General features: G+C 43.1%; 1 pseudogene; it reads right to left on the reverse strand.

Annotated features, from left to right (window-relative positions):
• Window positions 1-417: 417 nt before the first annotated feature.
• LOC137820765 (uncharacterized) lies at window positions 418-4413 on the reverse strand (annotated as a pseudogene).
• Between the last annotated feature and the right edge of the window lie 5176 nt (window positions 4414-9589).

Raw genomic sequence — 9589 nt, forward strand, 5'->3', positions numbered from 1 at the left:
ACGTCATGCTATGCAGTTCCTCTGGTTTTCGGTGGTGGAGAGGGCCAAACTCTTGGCATTTTTGGCACTTCTTGACGTAGTCGGCACTGTCTCCGTGGACGGTCGGCCAATAATACCCTGCGCGGATTATTTTGGCTGCCATCGTTCGGGCTCCGGAGTGGCTCCCGCATGCCCCTTCGTGGATCTCTTGCAGCACATATTGGGATTGCTCCTTGGTGAGGCACTTTAGGAGTTGCGTGGAGTACCCTCTTCGGTATAGATCCTGACCGATCATGGTGTACCGGGCGCACTGCCGTCTGATATTCTTCTCTTCCCCCGGCTGGCATGTCCCATGCTCCAAGTACTGAGTGATTGGGGTCATCCATGTGTGGGTCTCGGTGACTGTCATGCACTCGGCGTCGCCCACACTCGGCTGTGCTAGTCGTACCTGGACGACCGATCGATGATGGCTTTGTTTTTTCGTGGATGCCAGGCGAGAGAGTGCATCGGCGCGCTCGTTTTCCTCTCGTGCACCGCCGCCGCGTCAAACTTGGCCATGACGTTACGAACGGTGTGGTAATATCGTTGGAGGAGGGGCTCCTTGACTTCGAATTCTCCTTTGATTTGGCCGACGACCAGCTGGGAGTCGCTCTTGCATGCGACCTCTCGCGCGCCCAGGTCGTTCGCCAAGTTGAGGCCGGCCAGTATGGCCTCGTATTCCGCCTGGTTGTTCGTTGCCTTGAAGGAGAACTGGAGGGCTTGCTCAATCAGTAAATCCCCAGGCCCTTCGAGGACGACCCCGGCTCCGCAGGCTGTTTTATTGGAAGAGCCGTCCACGTAGAGGACCCATTTGGTTGAGACTTCTGTGTTCTTGGGGAGCTCGGCTGCGAAATCCGCTAGGCATTGGGATTTGATGGCGCCCCTCGGTTCGTACTTGATGTCGAACTCTGAAAGCTCGACCGACCACCCTATCATTCGTTCTGCAAGATCGGGTTTAGACAAAATTTTATATATGGGATAGTTGGTTTTTACCCTGATTTCGTGGTTCTGGAAGTATGGGCGCATTCTCCTTGCTGTCAGCACTAGGGCCAGTGCCACCTTCTCTATCATTTGGTACCTGGTCTCGGCTGCATGGAGCGTCCGGCTGACAAAGTATACCGGGTGTTCTTCGCGGTCTACCTCCTGGACAAGGGCGGCACTGACCGCCTCCTCCGATACCGCTAAGTAGACTACTATGGGTAGGTCTAGGCGGGGCTTTTGGATGACGATCGGCGAGGACAGGAATTCTTTGAGCTGGCCGAAGATTTGCTCGCACTCCTCGTTCCAGCTGAATTTCGAAGTTTTGCGGAGCATAGCGGCTATCGGTCTGATCCGTTCGGCGAGGCGGGGTACGAATCTGGACAGTGCTGTCAGTCGGCCAAGCAGCTGTTGAATTTCCTTCAAGTTTTTTGGGCTCCTCATCTCCGTTATGGCCTTGCACTTGTCGGGGTTTGCTTCGATTCCTCTGTGGGTCAGCATGAAGCCGAGGAACTTGCCGCCTTCGACGCCGAACGCGCACTTCTCGGGGTTAAGGCGCATGTTGACCTTTCTTAAAGCGTCGAAGACTTCTTGTAGATCTTTGATGTGTTGGCCGCACGAGTCGGACTTCACCACGATATCGTCTACGTAGACTTCTACGCTTCGGCCAATCATCCCCTTGAAAATTTTGTCCATGAGCCTCTGGTAAGTAGCTCCGGCGTTTTTTAGGCCGAACGACATCACCTTGTAGAAGTAGTTTGCACCGTCCGTCGTGAAGGCCGTTTTACCTCTATCGCTATGGTGCATGCTGATCTGGTTGTAGCTGGAGTAGGCGTTCCGGAAGCTCAATATCTTGTGGCCGGCCGCTCCGTCTACGAGCCGGTCGATGTTGGGAAGGGGATATGAGTCCTTGGGGCACGCCTTGTTGAGGTCCTTGTAGTCTACGCACATTCGCCGTTTTCCGCTCGGCTTTTTAACCATCACGACGTTGGCTAGCCAAGTGGAGTATCGTGCCTCGGCTATGAAGCCGGCTTTCAAGAGCTTCTCGGCCTCACTTCTGGCGGCCAGCCGCTTGTCTTCTCCATGGTTCCTCTTCTTTTGCGCGACCGGTCGGGCTTCTTTATATACCGAGAGGCGATGGGTGATGATGTCCGGGTGGACGCCTGGTACATCGGCCGTCGTCCACGCGAAAAGGTCTACGTTTCTCTTGAGGGTTTGGTGAACGAAGTTTGCATCGGCGGCGGCCATTGCCGTGCCTATGCTTATATACCGATCCTCCCCGTCGAGTTCGGCTTGTCGCAGCTCGTCCTTGGCTTCAAGTCTCGGCTCAACTTCTCTGGGGTCCAGGTCTGCCATGGTGATGCCCTTCTTGGGTTGGGGTGAGTGTCGGCGGGGGCTTCTTCCGCGACCGGCTATCTTTCGCCTGGGCGAGCGGCTGCCGCTGGGCCCCTGTTGTGTGGGCTCGACCCGCAGGCTTTCGGCGTAACATTCTCGGGCGACCTTTTGATCTACATGTATGGTCAGGATGTCGCCTGAGAGGGAAGGGAACTTCATTGCCAGATGGGGTGTGGAGACGATCGCTCCAAGTTTGTTGAGGGACGACCTGCCGAGGAGGATGTTGTAAGACGTGTTGGCGTTTATGACCAGGTATCTGATCTTGAGGGTTTTGCTGGCCCCTTCCAGGTCGAACGTCGTGTACAGCTCTATGTACCCTCTCGTTCCTACGCGCTCCCCTGAGAAGCCGACCACGTGGTCGTTGTAGGGCATCATTTCCTCCTCCGGTATTCTCATGGCTTTGAAGGTCTTCCAGTACAATATGTCGACCGAGCTCCCCTGGTCCACGAGGGTCTTTTTGATCGTGAAGTTATCGATGTCGACCGATATCACCATGGGGTCGTCCTGGGTTGGGTCTATCCCCTTGAAATCTTCATCTGTGAACGTGATTGGTGGCATCCTTGGTCGGACGGAGACAAGATTTACTTGGTGGACGGCGCGGAGGTGCTTCTTGCGTGCGCTGTTGGTACTGCCTCCGCCACCGAACCCTCCGGCTATGGTATTAATCACTTCTCGGCCTCTGCGGGCGTCGGTTTGTGGGGGGTCGTCTCTTCGTCCCCGTCGGTCTCCCCGCCTCTCGCCATCTCGTGGGCCTGGGGGGGTTCGGTCTCGTCTCCTGACCATATGCTCCTTGCATGGGGAGCGGCGCGTTTCTCGGGTTCCGCGGACGAAGCGCCTGAGGTGCCCGGCTTGGATAAGTTCCTCAATTTTGTCCTTCAGGGCTTGGCACTCCTCGGTTGAATGGCCGGTATTCTTATGGTACCGACATCGTTTGTTGCGGTCGGCATTTTCTGGGCTCAAGGCCCTTCGGGGCGGTGGTATTAACTCGGCGCTCAGGGCCTCTTGTAAAATTTTGCTCCTCTCCGCGTTCAAAGGTGTGTAGCGGGAGAAACGGGGTCCGCGATTGTCCCTTTTCTGGTCCTAACCGGTTCGGGACCTTCCTGGCCGTTCTCTATCTTCTTTCTTTTCCCCGCTTGCCTCGGCTCGGGCGTTGTTTCTGAATTCACGAAGTTCCTCCAGCTGCATGAACTTGGCCGCTCGGCGCCTAAGGTCATCTAGATTGGTAGCAGGCTGCATGCACAGGCTGTCAGCGAACGGGCCGGGTCTGAGGGCGGTCAGCATGTGGTGCATCGCCACCTCAGGGCTGAGGTTGCGAATGCTCATAGCGGTCTTGCTGAACCGGTCAATGAACGTTCGGAGGGACTCTCCCCTCTCTTGACGAATGCCGACCAGGGCTATGGATGTTAGATGGTGGGGGCGGCTGGTTGCGAACTGGATGTCAAACTTAGCTACCAGTGTTTCGAAGCAGTCTATTGAGTGTGCTAGGAGTTTGGTGAACCAGCTCAGAGCGCTGCCCTTCAGTGAGGTTGGAAAGACTCGGCAGAATACTGCGTCGTCCGTGGTGTACAGGCTCATATGGGTCGTGTACGCGTCCACATGTTCATCTGGGTCGGTCGTCCCATCATAACGGTCCCTGTTAAAGCCTTTCCATTTGTCTGGCAAGGGGGTTTCCATGACACGGTCAGTAAAGGGATGGCGTCGGTACGGGCCCGCTGGAGCGGTGGTGTTGATGGTCTTGCTGGGGTGGGATTCCCCATCCATCTCCAGGGTGAAATCATTCTTGGTGTCTTTCTCGGCCTGGACGCCGGCCCCGGTAGCGTGGGACCTGCCGGCCTGATTAGTCACAGCGAGGGATGGCACCCCCTCGACCAATCTTTTCATCCGCTTGTTTTCTTCTTGGAGGTTTTTTATCTCCTCTTCATTCTTCTTAGCCGTCTCCTCATGTGCCTTCTTCATCTCTGCTAGCTCCTTCTGAAGGGCCATCATCATTGCTGTTTGGTCTGCTTCGGTCATGCTTGCCATGCTGCGGGTTGATACCATCTACTGCTGTGGTTGTTGCTGGCTCTCCTCGGCCCCACGGTGGGCGCCAATTGTTCTCAAACTAGGTTGGGGACCGGGAGAACTATTGTCTTCGAATGTCACTCGGTCGGTCGTGCTTCACTTCCTCTTTCGGTTCTTCTTGCTGGATGACTCCTCAGGCGGGTGGGGTACCTGCAAATGGCACTCCAACGCTCAAGTCAGTGGGGTATCGTATTCGGCTGGCAGGAATACTGTAGATAATGACGTACCTTATTCCTTGGAATGCGTGATATTTATATTACCTTGATGGACCCTCGCTGTTGGGCCGGATTAGGGGGTTGTTTAGCAATTAGGGTTGGATTAGGCCGTTTCCTAACCATGGGTTAACCTTCGTTAATTGGGTCAACCTTTGACTTGAGCACTCGGTGTCGGTCGGCCACGTGTGACACATGGTCGACCTCGTACCTTAAAGTATGGTCTTGACATGTGGGTTGACCGGGTCCTTGGACCGGTCGGTCATCCCAGTACAGTTATTATGGACCTTTTCTTATTGGGTTAAATTATGGAGTTAGGTCATGTTTAGAAGTGTATTACCAAACTCTTGATTGTTGATTAATCTTACTAATCCTGCTTAGACGTAATGGTCTTTGTGGTGTCAATCGGCATAGTGATCGAATTACGAGACATGGTATCGATCGGCCATGGAGTACCTACCTAATGGTGGATTTGATGTTGCATCAGTGGTTGTAATAATTCCTATTAGTACGCCAATTACACTTGATTTTGTTGACATCATGGTGGTGCTTTGGTTAGCATGAAAACAAAATAAAAATAAAAATTTTGGTGAAAAAATAAATATTATTAATCATTTATTTTTTACTGTCAATTATTTCTGTCTAACACCTAACATTTATCTTCTTTCAATGAATATTCGAAAAGAAATAAAATTCATTTCAATAATAATTACTTTTAAAAGACATTAGATGCAGTGTTTTTACATGCAAGTATGAATGACTGATAAATAATTTTGTGAATGGAATTAAACCGGAAACAGAAGCAAGGTGGATTAATTAATGAGGTTGGGGCTATCTTGCTTCTGCAAAGACTGCAATAGTTGCCGATTGCCAATCAGGGGACAACCCATTAACATACCCTTCATCTTAGGGAACTGTTTCTAAATCCTCCAAAGCACAAGGTTCATGTGTATATATCAGTATACTATTTTCACACAGAAGCTGAAATAAGTTACCTTCAATGCTGTAGTAATTTGTGATTAAATCACGATCATTCATATATGTTAGACATTTCACATCGACTAGAGATGAAAATAATTCATTGTATATAAGTGGGTGTAAATCTCATCTCATGAACCTGTTTTATGATATCGAGTTAGGCTTAAAGTCTATTTCTTAATATGGTATCATAGTCATTTCAAGTCTATCCTAGCGAGTGATGTTGGAGATCTCACAATGAGGACTCTCACCTCATGAGCTGATTTTATGGGGTTGAGTTAGACTTAAAGTTCACTTCTTAATAATATACAAAGTTATAGTCTTTTTCATAAATAATTTTGTATATACAGAAATTTGTACTCATTTAATGGAAATTTCTTAAGAACGATAAAATATTTTTTTAACCCACAAATTGGTCGTGGTATTCACTATCCTTATTTGTTCAAAATCTATAAAATGATTTTGCTAGTTTTTTAATTTATAACGTTTTTAAGAAAGCATATATGGATATTTGATAAAACATATATGGGTGATGATATTTTGACATCCTGCTCTAGTTTACATCCACAATAAAATATTAATTTTTGTAATAAAAGAATAAAAAAAATATCTTTAATAAAAATATAAACAAAATGTAAAATGTTAAAATAATTTTTAAAATTAAAATATTAATATTTAGTAGGATGTAGGTGTAGCAATTGGTTAGAAACAATCATTTTCCTAAACAAATATACCATAGTTTTTAAACGAACTAATATCAATGCGTGTCACATGAATGACTACGATTTTTAAATCTTTAGCAAAAACTCTTTTTTCAAAAAATACACCTTAGCCTTTTTAGTTAGTAAAGATTTGAAAAGACTAAGTTTAGGTTTTAAAATGAGCATATATAAATAATTGAACCTTTAATAACTAATTTTAAAATACTCAAACAGATTGATTTTAAAAGTCAAAATAGATACATAATTATAAACATTATCCATACAAAAATGTAACACCAAAAATATAATTAGCATAAATATTTCATTATAATAATATGAATTCTTTATATTTAGTATCATTTACTTGTGTGTAAATACATTACGACAAAATATATATATATATATATATATATATATATAATTACATATTTATCGTAATGTATCACCATTTTATTTTATGAATTGGACAATTTAATATTTTAAAAATAAGTTAATAAATTATAAAAATTCTATAAAGTATTGTGTTTAATTTAGTAATAGATGAAAATATATCATTTGATAAATTTAAGAAATTATATAAATAAAAATTTATCTAACAAAACATAATCATCATCTAAATAAGGTAAGTTATTCTATAAGTATTAAAATATAGTAAAATTATCCAAATTCTAAATTCTTACACATAATATTTGATAATAATTTAAAAATTATTTTAAAAAATTTCATTAATTATAGAAACTATTTTATAAATTTTTATTAATAATAATTATTTTAAATATTAATATTTTTTAAATTTATAAAAATAGTATTTAATTTAATTATTATAGTGGTTAACTATTTTTTATATTTAAATTATTTGCTGTTAAATTTTATAATATAAATATATTAAAAAAAAGTAAAATGAAGCTTTTATTTTACTATGTAACCAACATCCGAAGGAAAATAAAACTTAATTCAAGACAAACAAATTGTCACTGGATGGGTGGTAAAGCTACATACATGCACCATAGGTTGAGATCATGCACTAGTACACTAGTACAAAAGAGCTTAATCACGATCACAAATAATGACACTTGATAGAAATTTATCGTAGCAAAAAGTGTGGTGACATTTCCGTGAATAATTTGAATTTTGAATTTTTGATGTTTTATAACGACAGTTATAGTCATCGTTAATAATGGCCACAGTGAGTATAAATGATTTTTTGTGAAAAATAACGATTGTTACCCACCTAACCGTCATTATAAAGGTGAATAGAAACGAAAATTTATCCAGTCCCCGTGCTCTTGCACTCACTTTTCTTCTCCAACTCACACCCTCACTTTTTCTTCTCCAGCCCGCACACTCACTTCTTATTCTCCATCAAACGCTTCATTCACGTCTCCGCCTAATTTCTTCCTCTCCTCATCGTGCTCCATTCCTCTCCTTCGCGCTGCCATCACTACAAGTCCTCTCCTTCTGCGCTCGTCGTTGGTCGCTGCAACCACCGTGTCATCTCACTAAAGCCATCACGTTGTATCTCTCCTCCGTGCACGCAAATAGCTCCCTCGCTTCGTCACCAACTTTTCACGCCAACAACACCTTCGCATGTCGCAAGCATCTTTGGACCTCCTTTTCACTGCACCATCGTGTCGGATATCTCGCTGTCCACTGCAAACTTTCTTGCACCCATAACTCCACTATAAAAGGTTAGTTAGTCTAGTTTAAATTTTTTAATTAATATTTGTATTTATGGGTTTAGTGTTTAGTAGTTTAGGGTTTGTGGGAACTTCATTTAGTGAATATTTGATGGAGAAGTCCTGACATTGAAGAGAAGAGTGATAGATTTGGAGTTGCCAAAAATTAGAATGAAAAAACTTCAAATGATCATAACTTTTGACAGAAAAGTTGGATGAAGACGCGTAAAAAATGAAAGTTGTTTGAAACAAGTAATTTAGAATATAAAATAGTTAACTAAGATCTTAATAGATAATGTTTGATAATAATTTAAAAATTATTTTATAAGTTTTCAATAATTATAGAAACTATTTTATAAATTTTTATTAATAATAATTATTTTAGATATCAATAATTTTTAAATTTATAAAATATTATTTAATTTGATTATTATAGTGATTAGTTATTTATTATCTCTAAATTATTTGTTGTTAAATGATTTTCTTGTAATATAAATATATTTAAAAACTAAGCAAAAGGAAGCTTTTGTTGTACTATGTAACAAGCATGAGAAGGAAAATGAGACTTAATTCAAGACAATCTAATTGTCACTGGATGGGTGGTAAAGTTGCATGCATGCACAAGGTTGAGATCATGCACTACTACAAAAAAGCTTAATCACGACTATGAATAACAACACTTGATAGAAACTTGTTGTAGCAAAAACAACGATAGCATTTCCGTGAATGATTTGAATTTTCGATGGTTATAGCTATAACCGTCGCTAATAGTGACCATAGTGAGAAATAACGACAGTTCTCCCACCTAATCGTTGTTATAAATGATTTTTCTGAAAAATAATGATTGTTACCCACTTAACCGTCATTATAAAGGTGAATAAAAATGAAAAATTTTCCATTCGTCGTGCTCTCGCACTCACTCTTCTTCTCCAATCCGCACCCTCTCTTTTTCTCCTCTATCCAACGTTCTATTCGCGTCACTGCCTCCTTTCTTCCTCTCCTCATCTTGCTCCACTCCTCTCCTTCGTGCCACCATCATTGCAAGACCTTTCCCTCGGCACTTGTCATCAAACCCTGCAACAACCTCGTCGTCTCACTCGAGCCGTTGTGTCGCATCTCTCTTCAGCGTGCGCAAACAGCTCCTTCGCTCTGTTGCCAACCCTTTACACCAACAACATCTTTGCATGCCACCAACACCTTTCGAACCTCCTTTTCACCTCACCACCACGCTGGAGATCTCGCTGCCCATCGCAGACTTTGCTTTACCCACAACTCCACTATAAAAGGTTTGTTAGAATTGTTTAAAATTTTTAATTAATATTTGCACGTATGGTTTAGGGTTTGTGGGAACTTAATTTAGTGGATATTTGATGGAGGAGTCCTGAGATTTAAGAGAAGAGTGATAGATTTGGAGTTTCCAAAAATTAGCATGAAAAAACTTCAAACGATCATAATTTTTGATAGAAAAGTCCGATGGAGACGCGTAAAAAATAAAAGTTGCTTGAAACGAGTAATTTAGAATATAAAATAATTAACTAAGATCTTAATAAAGAAAGCTTGATAATAATTT

This window comes from Phaseolus vulgaris, chromosome 9 (genome assembly GCF_051622355.1).
Source record: "Phaseolus vulgaris cultivar YP4 chromosome 9, ASM5162235v1, whole genome shotgun sequence".
Classification (NCBI taxonomy): domain Eukaryota; kingdom Viridiplantae; phylum Streptophyta; class Magnoliopsida; order Fabales; family Fabaceae; genus Phaseolus; species Phaseolus vulgaris.